This window comes from Parasteatoda tepidariorum, chromosome 10 (assembly GCF_982258835.1).
Source record: "Parasteatoda tepidariorum strain Cologne lab strain chromosome 10, Ptep-v5.0, whole genome shotgun sequence".
NCBI lineage: Eukaryota > Metazoa > Arthropoda > Arachnida > Araneae > Theridiidae > Parasteatoda > Parasteatoda tepidariorum.
In genome coordinates this window covers 70,370,588-70,384,559 of record NC_141764.1, presented here as the reverse complement: position 1 = coordinate 70,384,559, position 13,972 = coordinate 70,370,588, and the positions used below count along the sequence as shown (strand labels likewise).

General features: G+C 28.8%; 1 pseudogene across 1 annotated transcript; it reads right to left on the bottom strand.

The window, feature by feature from the left end:
* Positions 1 to 4,690: 4,690 nt before the first annotated feature.
* Positions 4,691 to 13,408, bottom strand: LOC107436249 (uncharacterized; annotated as a pseudogene). Its single transcript, XR_015429534.1, has 4 exons — positions 13,068 to 13,408; positions 11,099 to 11,162; positions 8,242 to 8,516; positions 4,691 to 6,466 (listed from the first exon to the last, which is right to left on the bottom strand). The product of XR_015429534.1 is annotated as an uncharacterized LOC107436249 (transcript).
* Positions 13,409 to 13,972: the final 564 nt, after the last annotated feature.

The window sequence follows — 13,972 nt, the reverse complement described above, 5'->3', positions numbered from 1 at the left end:
ACTACATGAGCATCTAGTGCAGGTCTCTTGTTCCTGGCAATGCTAATGTAGCAAGTGTCTAGCTGAAGTCATTCTCTTTTGCCCTCTCTTAAATAGAATAGCTGGACAAAAACAAAATTTCAACGATTTGTTGCTTCGACTTTATGAAATCATAAAATTCTTTTACATATTATGGGCCGTTTTACAGCAGCCAACATCTTGTTTGGCCTTTTAGAGCAACATCACAATTACATGGTATTTATAGGTGCATGTGCTGTGAGGTATTAAGGAAATACACTTAACAAAAATGAGAATAAGAACAAAAATGAGATAAGACACACTTTACATCAATATATGCTTCTTTATGAAAAGCCTCTTTTAAGGCCATAAGTATATATTGCATCTGCACTCTTCGTTACTCTGTAAGAGTTTGTATTATGACTGAATCCTTCATACTTGGGGGCTTGTAACTAACATCATCTTGACAGTAAAATTTTTTTAACCAAATTAAGCAGCTCATCAACATTACTTTTCTCACTTAGTTTCTTTTGAGTTCGATGTTAAATACTTCTCACATAAAGACTGAATTAATTTTTTTACCTCTATTGGTGATTTTGGAAGTGAGTGAAAAAATTTTTTTATGGTGAGTGTACAATTTTTTTTTATGGCTTTACCAAGACTCTGCAGGAATTTGTATGGGGAATTTAAATTATTTGTATGTGAAGAGATTGATAGAATTTGATTTTTTCTTTGTTTACACAATCTCTGCACAACAGCGTTTGCACTTCTGAGTTTTTTAAGTCCAACTTTTGTCGCGGAAGCTTTCTTCTCTGCCTTTCTTTCTCTGTTTTTTTTCTTCATCATATCATAGGGATCTTGGTCTTTTTCAACATTTTATCTGTCTTTCAACAGCTGTTTTAGCCATTAGGTTAATTGAAAAAAAAAATAATTCTCTTTTTTTTTTACTAAGCTTCTCAAGGACTCGTTTTGTCATTCCATTGCCGAAGATGTGTCATTCCGTCACGCTAATTATTGGAAGTTAATAATCAAATGCATAGAATTTTACAATTTCTCATTGATTCTTATGCCACATCTGCTTTATATTCCAAAATATACACATTTTCATTCAAAAACGCAGTTGCTATTTAAAAAAATATACTAAAACATGTGACGGAATGACACAAAAAAAGTTACTTTTATTTAATATATTAAACTTAAAATGACTTAAAGGCTATGTTTTAAATGTCTAAATTTTGTACTATATGCATATTTTTATCAAAATATTGCAAAAGAAAGATACATTTCTTTTATTTTATAAGTATTTTTCAAGAAAACAATTTGAGCACAAATGTGAATAATTCACTTGTCAGTCATTGATTACTTTAGAATGCTGCCAGATTCAAAAAACTTAAAATTATCAAAAATTAAATAGTAATATGTAGACTTTGGCTATTTTTGAACATATTTTTAAAATTAAAATATGCAATTCATAAAAAAAAAATTCACTTAAAAGTTGACACTTTCGTGGAATTGCCCTACAAGAATTGGCGATATTGATATACGTTCGCGCTGGGATCTTGGCATTCATTTGACATGCACGTAGATGCAAACAGGCTCTCTTCATAAAGATACTGTTTTTTTCTTATCCTGCAACAGAGTATAGAATTAATATAAGCAGCGAAAAAAAGGCTATTTAAAGTGTGGGCGAAACACTAGGCAATTACAAATAACATAACAATTTGGAATGAACGAAAATCTACGACAGGATGTAATACATTTGGGACAGGCAAAAGGCTTTAAATGGTAACTCTAGCTAAAAGAATACATGGCTTGATTCAATTCATCAATACGTAAATGAGCAAAACTTTTAAAGGTCAGAATTATTACTGAAGTCATTAAGGAAAAGTCTTGCAAACGAAGATGACAACTTTTTGAGAAACATCAAGACCATAAAAGTGCTATAATTTTATTACTCCAAAAGTTGTTCTTTTTATTTATTTCTTTTAAATAAAATTTGTTTTAGAAGTTAAAATTTCTTATATTAGAGTTTGATAACGAGAATGACCACTTTTTTGGACGAAAAAAAAAGTTTTAATGCACAAAATTAAAAAAGAGAACATCTTAATCCATTGATTTAGAATTTTTATTAAACGTATTTTTCATACTTTTTTCATTATTTCGTAGTAATTTTGGTCAAAATAAATGAAAATATTAAATTTAGCATTTTTTTTTAAGTTTATGGTTATGAAATACAACATGAAACGCCGATGTCTTTTCCTCCGTTAAAGGTAAGATCTTTGAAACAATAATTTTCTTCTTAAATTTGCACTTATTTGCAGTCATTTAGATCTAAAAAAAAAACAATTATTCATCATTGAAATTTCTTTAATTTACAAAATCAATTATTTATAAATTTTTGAATGTGAATGAAAAAAAAAATTCAGACTACATTTTTGGATTTTACATTTTAGAACAAATATAATTCCGATAATCTAACATATTTTTAAATAACTATTAAACTGTTTTTATAATTAAAAATACCAAAATTATAGTTTTGCTTTTAATTAGAGCATCAGAAAAACAAATATATAAAAGGGATACCGGTGTCCCATGGGTTAATGATCACGTACTAAAATGCTATATTGACGGTTTAAGAGAATAACCTTAAATATGCTGATTAATTATTACAGGCAGACGATATTTTAAGCTTCAAAATCATTCACAGAAACGTACTTTCCTTCAATAAACCTACTTTTATTTCAACGGGTTTGGGATAGTTGTGTATATGATGAATCTACGAAATAATGGTCGAAAGAGTTTTGTCGAGACAGCGGTCGAAAGTTTAAGGCCCTTGTAATTAATTTTACTTTTCACAAATTTTACCATGCGTCTAATGGAACATTTTAAAAAAGGATGAATGAGCAACTTTTTATTCACCCTATGTTGTAATTTGAAATGTCGTCTGCACAAATTAATCAGTACTATAGTTAAAGTTGATCCTAGAACGTTTGCATCTTCGATACATAATAATTATAATAGCGAGTTCATTGCGGTTGGAAGTGTAGATGGTATAATTTAAGATTATTATGAAAGCAAGATAATGAAAATGACAGTCGATGGTGAAAATAGGATCATAATTACAGAGATTCCAACTGCTCCGGAAGCACCATAATAATTTAAAGAATGGTAAACAACTACACACTAAAATTTGCAAATATTTGACTAATTTTACTTACTTTTTAAGCTGTGTAACATGACTTGACTGTAACAAAAAGGCGAATTATATAAGCCTTCGAATTATTTAGAAATAGTGATGAATGAAAACCTAATAAAATGAATTTATTAAACTAAGAATCACACATTAATAAACTACCACTCGAAAGCATTTATTTGCTGTCCAGTTGGCATCTCTGTAATTATAAAAAAAATTTATTCAGTAAAATTTAGGTAGACTATATTTTAGGGTGCCCCTTGATCCTCGCAAAGTTGTGATCGAAGGTATGTGGGCAGTCATAAAAAGGGACTTTAGAAAAAAATGTCACCGCCAGTCCGGTCGTACCACGCACGCCATTTTCGATTCGCATTTCGCCGAATTTATGTGGCGATGGAAGTACACAGATTCTATTCATGATGCATTTAAACAGTATTTAACTGCTATTAGTGAATTTTGTGCACCTAAATCTGAGGATATTCAAGTTTAATGAAGAAGTGAGTTGTTGTTTTTTTTTTCCTTTTCTGTCTGTGCTTACTCCATTAATTTTTGTTTCGATTCAAAATGTATTTTATTGGGTTTATTTATTTTGCTTATATTGGGTTCATTGCAATTTTATAAAGTGTTGGCCGATGTTTTGTTGAAATTTTCCAATGTCTTAATTGAAATATCATTATGTTTTGGCCGCTATTCCTGTTACCACGGTGTTCCACACAAGCAGGAATGGCGCCAAGCATAAGTCGCCAATTTCGCCAAAGGGCACCCTCAAGTATATTTTTTCCTCTTAACGTTATGTTGGCGTCATTAACGCTACAAAAACAAAGCTACAAACAGGCTGTTTATAGCTGTTAAATGTTGCTTTTCTGTTTAAGCCGACCTTCAACTTAAAAACATGGACGTGGAATGTGAATTAAAATAAACATATTGGTGAAATTTAGCAATGAATCGTGCTATATTACTACAAACTGACCTGTGTAGTTTAAAGCCAACTGCTGCAAGTTATGGTATTTGTGGACATCGTGCATAAACTAAATTTCTTCAATCTTCTACAACAAATCTAAATAATGAGCTACATTCTCTATCGCTGAATTCACCAAAATATATCAATTTTTTCTGCTCAAAAATCCTTAGATTCTTTTTTATAATTGAGAACGCTCAATTTGTTTTTAAAATATTTTATCACAATACAAACAATATTCGAGTTTATTAGTAAAGTTGTTGAACTGTAACGGTTTCATTTCTCACATTGAACTCTGTTATGATTTAAAGCAAATCAGATTTTAAACCTTTTATGTCTATAATTGTTTAAAGCGGCCATTTAGTTGGAAAAAACTAGGGTAATAATTTGTTAATAATAAAAATAATAATAAATAATAGAATGTCTCATTTTGAGTTTCTTTTTGTAAAAACATCGTGAAAAAATATTTCGTTGAAACTCATTTCTATGAATACGAATTATTCACTTAAAATATATAAACATTTTTATTAAACATTATATATTTTAATATTTACACATATAGCAGATAGTTTTTTTATACATTTTCTTACTATATTTTACATAAATTTCAAAAACATATTTGCACTATATAAATCGTATAGTATAAGAATGCTTTCAAGGCTTGATACAAAAGGTGTTTCGTAATGGTCACCCTTATTGCGTATTTTAAAAATCCTTGTCAAACATTAGGTTAAAAATGTATCGTCATAAAGGGCTCAAAATTAATATTTAAGGTGGATTAGTTCAAAAACATGATTTTGAGCAAAATTTTCGAAGTTGAGTTAATTATAAATTTAGAAACCCTGTACTCTTAGCTTTCTAAAAATACTTTCTTTTTGTTTGTAATCTAATTATTTAGAAATTTTCAGCGGTTTTGTGAAGGGTGATAACAGTGGATAGACAAATGATTTTAAGTTTTAAATGTGTTTAGCTCAAAATCAGATTTTTTTTCAGATTTTCCGCCAACTTAAACACGATATCTCATGTTGTTTTTGTAAGAATTGTCTACAATTTTTCATGAGTGTCTATAATTATAGCACGCATGTTTTCAACCACAAACTAAGAAAAAAAAAGTAGAATTTCATTTTTTATGCATGGTTTTTCGCAAAGAAAAGTGCGGAAATTTTTCACAATATGCTTTTTTAAGTGCATTGATCCTTAACTCAGTAGTATATGCACTTGCTATTACGATAATAGTTCAAAACATAGTCGATAGCCTTCTGAATTTAAACCTTCAAATGATTTTTTGTTTTAAGCGAAAGAAATTTTTTTACAGTGTTTAGAGTATATGCAAAAAAATTTCTCATTTTTACCAAAAAATGGACATTTATTAAGAAAAATAGCATTAAAAATATTTTTTGTTAGTTTTATAGGTTTTTATACATAATAAAACAAATAAAATAGTTTCAAAAAATTTTATATTAATATACAAATTTTTTTTATTGAATTTAGTCGGATATCTTAAGCTGGGGGAATAAACAAAAACGCTATTAAAATCGAACGAATTAATACTGATAAATGCAGGATTGAAAACATTGAAACCTGATTGATTGATCAGGAAAAACGTTGCAGAGTAAAAGAGCAATTATTAGAATCAACATGATATTTCACCAAACTATCAAACTTGTAATTCACTTGATTTCAATAGAATTTTTGTTTATGAATGATAATATCAATATGCGAAATATAATTTGTTATACTTTTTACGTGTAGTTTGCGGAAAGAGGAATCTGAAAATATAGATTAAGGGTGATGGTTACAAAACACCTTTTATGTTCTTCTAAACTGCTATTTACCTTAAAAATCTATTTACAAATATTTACAATTCTATTTTTCTTCAGCTACTTGTCTTTTAACTGAATTACTTGCAACCGAATATTCACAAATGTGACAGTATTAAAAGTTCTAATTAAAAGTTCGAGTTTTAATTTCTTCCATTGAAGAAAAGTCCACATTTCAAGCAATATTTATGTCCCTCATCTGCCTTTCAATCGCCTCTGCAAGTGGACTCTGGACAGCGCTAGCAATTGTTCTTTGAAATACTCCGGACAACAGTGTAGTGATTTCTCCCAATGCCCAAGAAATGAGTCCCATTCCAGTACCTCCACCTTGACGTCTTTGAATTTCTTGATCTCAAGTCTTTCAAGATGAGGATGGGAAACTTCGCCGCTATGTTTTTTGATGGTGATGATGACATCTGCTACAAAATCCTTTGACATGAAAGTGACATATCCTTCTCGGTGTCTCCTACGTGTCTCCTTAATCCACGTATACCTTCCCTGACAAAAAAAAAGTCATATTCATTTATACAAGAAAAAAAATTGCTTACTTAAAAAAATGAAGGAAAACGTGTTCACGATAGATCCTCGGGAGTTTCATTACTGTTTTTTTTTTTTTTTTTAGATTTTTTATTGATTCACGATTATTAGACTAATACACTGTAACATTATATAACACTGAAATTAACGCTATGGAACATTTTAGTGTATCTCATGATTGAAAATGGTGCCACTACTACTTTAAAGTGGTGTAAAGAAACACCATACATAACTCTTATGGATCTAGGTGTTAAATGACACCATGAATGTTTTTTTACACAACTTGTTGTAAAGTTGCTTTTACACAGCTTGTAAAGTTATTGAGCAACAGTAAAATTTATAATTGCGTAAACCGCAGTTTGCGCGCTAAAATTATGAGCCAAAATATTTTATACGTTGTCAACTCTGTCAACATGCTTCTAGTTAGTAATAAATATTGTTTATTTACTTTTAATTGTTTGTTTTGTTTCAGTCGTGTTATACTTTTAAAGGGTATACTAAATTGCCCAAACCCAATATTAGCAGCATTTCAAAGTAGAGCAAAAGGAACGACTTAAACATCAGTATCAAAAGCATACGTCACTTGAAAAGATTTCTATTTACCGTGTAATGGCACGCGAGGAACTGTTGTTGTTGTTGGCGTATGCCTGTTTAGGCAGTGGTGCGATTGTTCTTATTTTCCAGTGGCTTCATCTGTGGCCAAGAATTCGACTTCTACCACACGATACATGACACCCGTTTATGGATGGTGTTTTCTACACTAGGGAACGCTGCAAGCTCGGTACCGCCTAAATTTCCGGGTTACTGTTTCCGTTGTATTTTAAAGCCATTTGGCATCATTGTGTTTCGAGATTCTTGCAAACAATGTATTTGATTCCTTATTACTTGTGTTTACAATGCTAACAATACTTGTGTTTACAATGCTAAAAGTGTTAACATTAACATAAGATGGTGCACAGCTTGCAACAAGAACAAACAGTAATAAACTTATGGAAAGAGGCCAAATCAAGACTGCCAAAAAAGCGAGTTATTCAAAATCTGGCAACCATGTCACTTTTTTTAAGAATATATCTCTAAATAACTAAAACAAATTTTCACTTCAAACTTACCAGAATTACATAATAACATTAATATCTTATGAAGTACGGCAAATTTGAGCTCAGAAATTATCTAATTTATTTCTTTTATTGAAAACAAAACCATCCGTTTCAAAGTATCGCCTCGCAGAATGACATGTAGTAAGCAGTTGCAAACTTTCTAACCGGAACTAGAGCAAGCATACAGCTCGATATTGTTATTGTTTATGTTTCTACTGAAAACACCATCCATAAGACTGACCCACTCATACACCCATTCATTCATGCGCAGATCGTAATTTTGACCTGAATCAGAGAACGATCGATCTCCAATCCAGTACCTCCAGAGATATTGATTTGTTATGGGAACTTTACTACACGGTGAGTCTTCGGCCGGCCGGGTTCGAACCCACGAACTCTCGGACATGGGCCCAGTGACCTACCGACCAGGCTATCCTAGCCTACGCGAGGAACTGAAAAGAGAGCTTCAAAGTAACTTCGCTTTTAAGCTCTACTTTAAAGAGTTACTTCTGAGCTATTTCTCGGAGCTGTTTTAATGGGTCACTGTACTATGTAAATCATATTTCTTTAAAAAGTATGCGAAGTCATCCGTCAATGAAATTGAAAAATAAATTGAACAACTAACATAAAATGACTTACTTTTAGTTCCTCGACTGTCAATTTGATTTTTAGTGTGATATTCTGTCCATCACAATCAACAACTGCATTTCCCAGCTTTGCAAGCGTCGACAAACCCCACGTGAGTCCATCCTTCAAATCAACAACAGCTGATCTTGGTGGCAACCTCATTGGGTCTGGAAGCTCTTTGCTAGCTCTTTTCAAAACATTGTCCAAATAGTCGTCGATGTTAGTCTTCAAACAGTTGATATCCCTCTGTTTGGTTTGTGAGATTTCTTGGATGTGACGGCAGTCAACTAAAAACAAGAAACATATTTGTAAATGAGACCTCATCAGGAGCAAAATACGTTTCATCATTTGAAGGAATTGGATTAAAAAAAAATCTCTCGAAAGCATCAGTTCTTTTGCAAAATGTCTTTTGTAATTGGAAACTAGTTGAAGTAATTTATGTTTTATAAGTAGCAGGCGAATTATTATTTTATAATTTTATAGCCAACGTTGAACAGTCCGACTATCAATCCTCTCCTCCGAAGCCTTATAATTTTGAACCAAGCCCAGAAAACCAGAGAACTCCTGGATTAAGCATTGGGATATCTAGCTATCGTGGAGGATTTTTTTTAATATAATTAACCCGCACTTGCGTTACATGGTGAGGAAAACCACAAAAACATCCCATGGTTCGCCCGACGACAGGAGGATTCTAACCCATAATCCGTCTACCCGTGAGAGTATCTTACGTCAGCACTGTGGTCAGTATGAGCCAGGAGTAGAGTCGTATCAACCAGTCACTGCTGTAATTCAAACCTGCATCATGATTTTACTTTATTTTTTATAACCGTCGTTGAACAGCCGACCCAAATTCTTGGGTTTACAAATACTAATGTACAATTCCGTAGCCTTGTAATTTTAAACCCAATCCAGAGGATAAGGGAACTCCTGGATCAAGTATTGGGAGAAATTTGCCTTCGTGGAGGACTTTTTGATGAAACTAACTCGCAGTTGCGTTACATGGAGAGGAAAGAAAAGAACAAAATATTCCCGTGGTTAGTTTGATGGCAATGGGACTCTAACCCATGATCCGTCTACCACTGAGGATATTTTACGTCAGCACTGTGGTCGGTGTGAGCCGGGTACGGAATTCATGGTGATCCATCTTTATTTTGTATTGACGTTCATCTTGATCTATCTGTAACATGGCCATGTTGTTAATTCAAAAGTAGGCTTAAAAAGAAGACAACATGAAACAACAATCAACAGCGTGCTTATAGCTCTGTAAAACCTTACCAGCAGACCGTCTTGAAAGTTTAGAATGTTGCTCGTTCTTAAAGCCGAAAAATTGGGTGTGTTTTCAAATTAGCAGAAAAATATCATTTTTATATTCTTAGATACTATCGTTTTATTTACTTTTTTTATCTTCAGATTTAATGTGAAATTTAAAAATGTATAAAATAAGTTTGTAAATTTAAAAACTTTCTTTTTTAAATATATTTTGAGTGCATCTGTATCTAATTTTAATGAACTTTGCAAATGAATATTCAACAGCAAAACCAATTTTTAAAGTCAATTAAAGTTAACTTTGGAATGCTAAAATTAATAAAAGCTGTTATTACATTACCCTTTCTTTATTTAAAACCTATTTAAGAAAAAGGTATAGAGAGAAAAAGCTCCTTTAAATTCAGTTAAAAATTCAGAACATAATTATTTTGAAATTAATTCATTTATTTTTCAGGTTCTTAATATATTCATAATAATATTAATAATAAACTGGATGAAATCTCAGTTTTTTTTTGAAATTCTCTTTTACTTTTAAACCAACAGTAAAATTTTAAAAGATATCGTGGTAGAAGTTCTACATGGAGAAGACTTTGTTATTTTATGAATTTTTAATTTGTTTATTTACTATTCACTGATAAAGTTATCATTTTGTATTTCCTAATGCTAAACTGACGCTATGTTGTATATACGATAAAAAAGTGTCTTTTAGAAAAGACAGATATCTGACATTAGTGATTAGATAAATTCTTATCAAAATCTTCACGACTATTTAGAATCAGAATCTCAGTTAGAGGTTATATTCACCAGTGTTAGCTCTTATTTTGGCGCTTCTCTTTATTCACACAATTAGGAATTATACAATATTGTTCAGTTACTCTTTACTGAAGCAATTATGAATTTTACTATAATTTTGATCAGTTACCCTTTATTCACAAAATAAGGAATCATTCTAATAAAAAATTTTCAGTTACTTTTTATACGAACAATTATGAATTATACTGTAATTTTTATCAGTCGCTCATTATTGACGCAATTATGAAATGTGCTATAATTTTGAACAAACTATTTACACTGAAGAAACGGTATGGTCAAAACTATCAGATTATGGTAAAATTTAGCGTGTTTCTGGTTCTGTGAAAACACCAGAAGGCTCGTTAATTTTTACCGAAGTGCTGTGATTATGATTTTGGTAAGATAAACAAAAAAATTATTTCATTCTCACCAGTTGTTTAGTTTATAAACCGCTCAAAAGCAGATATCAATCAAACAAAAGTAGCATAATAAAGAGAAAGAGTGAGAGAAAGAAATTACATGTTACCACGTATGAGTCATAACATTCATAGTCAAATTTTTAAAATTTAAAAATAAACTTATAAACAGCGATAAAAACCATTCCCTATTTGAATTGTTGTAAGAATCATCAACGAGTTAAACCACTTTGCATTTGTTTCTTCTAATTGAATCTCACAATCTGTATTACTAATGTTAATTTTTCTTCAAGTCCAGTTATTTTTTTTCCAAATCTAGATAATCATGTATTTCGTTTCTATTAACACATTAACAAAATGTTCTTAAACTTACAACAAAGTGTTCTTAAACTTACCATTGTATAATAGTGTGCTTATCAAAAATAACACAAGAATATTTCCTTCTTTAGTAAACTTCATCTGAAATATGGTAGATTATTTCACTTACATGCATAAATTTATTTACATGAACATTTTTTAACAATTTTATTGCCAATTATTTTATTAACAGTTTCATTCACAATTTTATTTCAGCATTAAAATAAATTTTCTTTAGAGTAACTTTAGTTTGATATCATTCATTTCATTTAAAATAACATACACAATCAAGTATAAAATAAAAACGAATATCATGTAAACATTTCAGATAAAAAAATATTACTGCATAGCTGCCAAGTATACTTCAAAGAAATAAAAAAAAAAGGTTTTTTATCTCTCTCTCTCTACCAAATAAGTGTTCTAAGTTTTACTTACCTAAATTATAGTCTTTTTAGTTTTTATTATTCTTATAAGACTATGGCATAATTATTTTCTTTGTTTAACGGCTACTAACTTTTTTTTATCCTTTCCTAAAGCATATTTTACCAACTACTTTTATTTGTAGAGTAAAAAATTTAATGTTTAAATTTAATGTTATCTAACTGAAACAGAAAATGTTATTTTCTTTTAAAGTTTTCAAAAACTATTTTTTGTACTAGTTTTTAAAGAAACTTGAAAATCAATTCGTAATACTGCTGTTATCTTCTTGGCTTTATGCATATACAGCTCAATACGAGTAAAAATTATATATATATATTCCAAACATAAACAAATAACATTTAATAACGCTTTTTAAATTTTTTTTCGTACATTAAATATGAAGAATTAAGAAATAGATAATTTCAATTATTTTTTATATATTAAAATTTAAATGTTATTAAAATTTAATTCTTAATCATGCATACGTTCTATCAAATATTGTTGGTTTAATAGCTTAAATTTAATTATTTAATTCAACTTAACCAATTTTGTATAAACAGTCCGTAAAAAATATAAATGAATAAATAATAATTTCATAATAATGAATAATAATAAATAAATAAATATAAATAAATAAATAATAATTTCATAATAATGAATAAATAGATAATTTCAATTATTTTTTATGTATTAAAATTTAAATGTTATTAAAATTTAATTCTTAATCATGCATATATTCTATCAAATATTGTTGGTTTAATAGCTTAAATTTAATTATTTAATTCAACTTAACCAATTTTGTATAAACAGTCCGTAAAAAATATAAATGAATAAATAATAATTTAATAATAATGAATAATAATAAATAAATAAATATAAATAAATAAATAATAATTTCATAATAATGAATAATAATAAATAAATAAATATAAATAAATAAATAATAATTTCATAATAATGAATAAATAGATAATTTCAATTATTTTTATGCATTAAAATTTAAATGTTATTAAAATTTAATTCTTAATCATGCATACTTTTAATAAATGTTTATTATTTTATTTAATAATGGTCAAAAAAATTGAATTGTACGGTTTATATTTGTTTTTACATAATTTTAAATTTCAAAACACAAACTTTGAGTGAAATCCGTCGAATAGTTCCTGGGAAATCAAATTTTAAAAATACGCCTTTTTTTATTTTGGGTTATTATTTTGAGCACTTCACACTTGTAAAAATACATCTCATAAATACGAAACAAAAATAAACACGATTTTTTAAAATATTACCATGAATATTTTTCCTACATACAAACTGGATTCAGGAAGAACAATTTAGAAAATGTATGTTGAAGCTCTTATGAGTGACAACAAAAAGGTTCAAAGCCTTTTAAAGGAAAAAAAAAATTTAAATAAATTTTTATAAGAAATTTTTTTTTTCTTTTAATTGTAAGCAAAAAAAAATTTCTTCAAAATAATTTCATTTAAAACAGTAAAAATGAATGAATTAAAGATTAATGAGCATCATCAGAAAAAAATTATGTCATCAAAATAAATAAATAAAAATTAAAACTCATAAATGTATTACCTTTTGCAGAGCTGTAAATATAAACAAATAAAAGAGCCTTTAAAGAGTGCTTTGTACATCTAGAGCAAGTTAATGATACTAAATCTCTGAAACTTCTCAATATAAATGATTTCAAGATCCTCCATTTCTCTAATTACTATAAATTATCTTTAGAAACTTTGACCAAATTTTGAGTCATAAATTAATCTTAAGACACTTATAAATTTGAAAATTATTCGATTATTCAAGATTACACCCGCCCATTCTTCACAGAATTGACGTATTTCTAAAAATAATTTCCGTTTCAAAGGTCTTTTGTGAATGCGTCTAAAAATAAAACGGATATTTGCGATGTCTGGAAAACCGGCAGGTTCGGTAATTTATTTATTTTCTATTGAATGGAGGACCTTTGGAACGAAATATCTATCGAAGGTAAAATCGAACTTTGTTCATTCATTAAAGATATAAAAATGAATTTTGACCGTTAAAAGTTCCTGATAATAAAATTATATGGCAATATGGAAAAGAGTTAAGCTGTTTCAAGATAAAATATTTAATTATAATTAATTTATTATAATTAATTAAAAAAAGTTAATTAATAATTAATTTTATGGTAATTAATTAAAAATTTAATTAAAAATTAATTTGATTATAATTATTATATTAAGATAAAGCATTTAATTATACAAATCTACTTTTGATTACTCAAGCATATTGGAAGTTGTGTTTCTTATAAGAACTTTAGAAACTTTTTAATTAAAAATCAATAAACCGGTTCCCGTTTCAATAAAAAATATATATTTAAGAAAAAAATCCTTACGCCTACCGAAGATTTTATTTTTCTAACGGGAAATAATTTGGAAATTTTTTAACCAAAAATTTATATTCAAGTTCCCATGTCAATATAAAAAAATAATATTTACGAA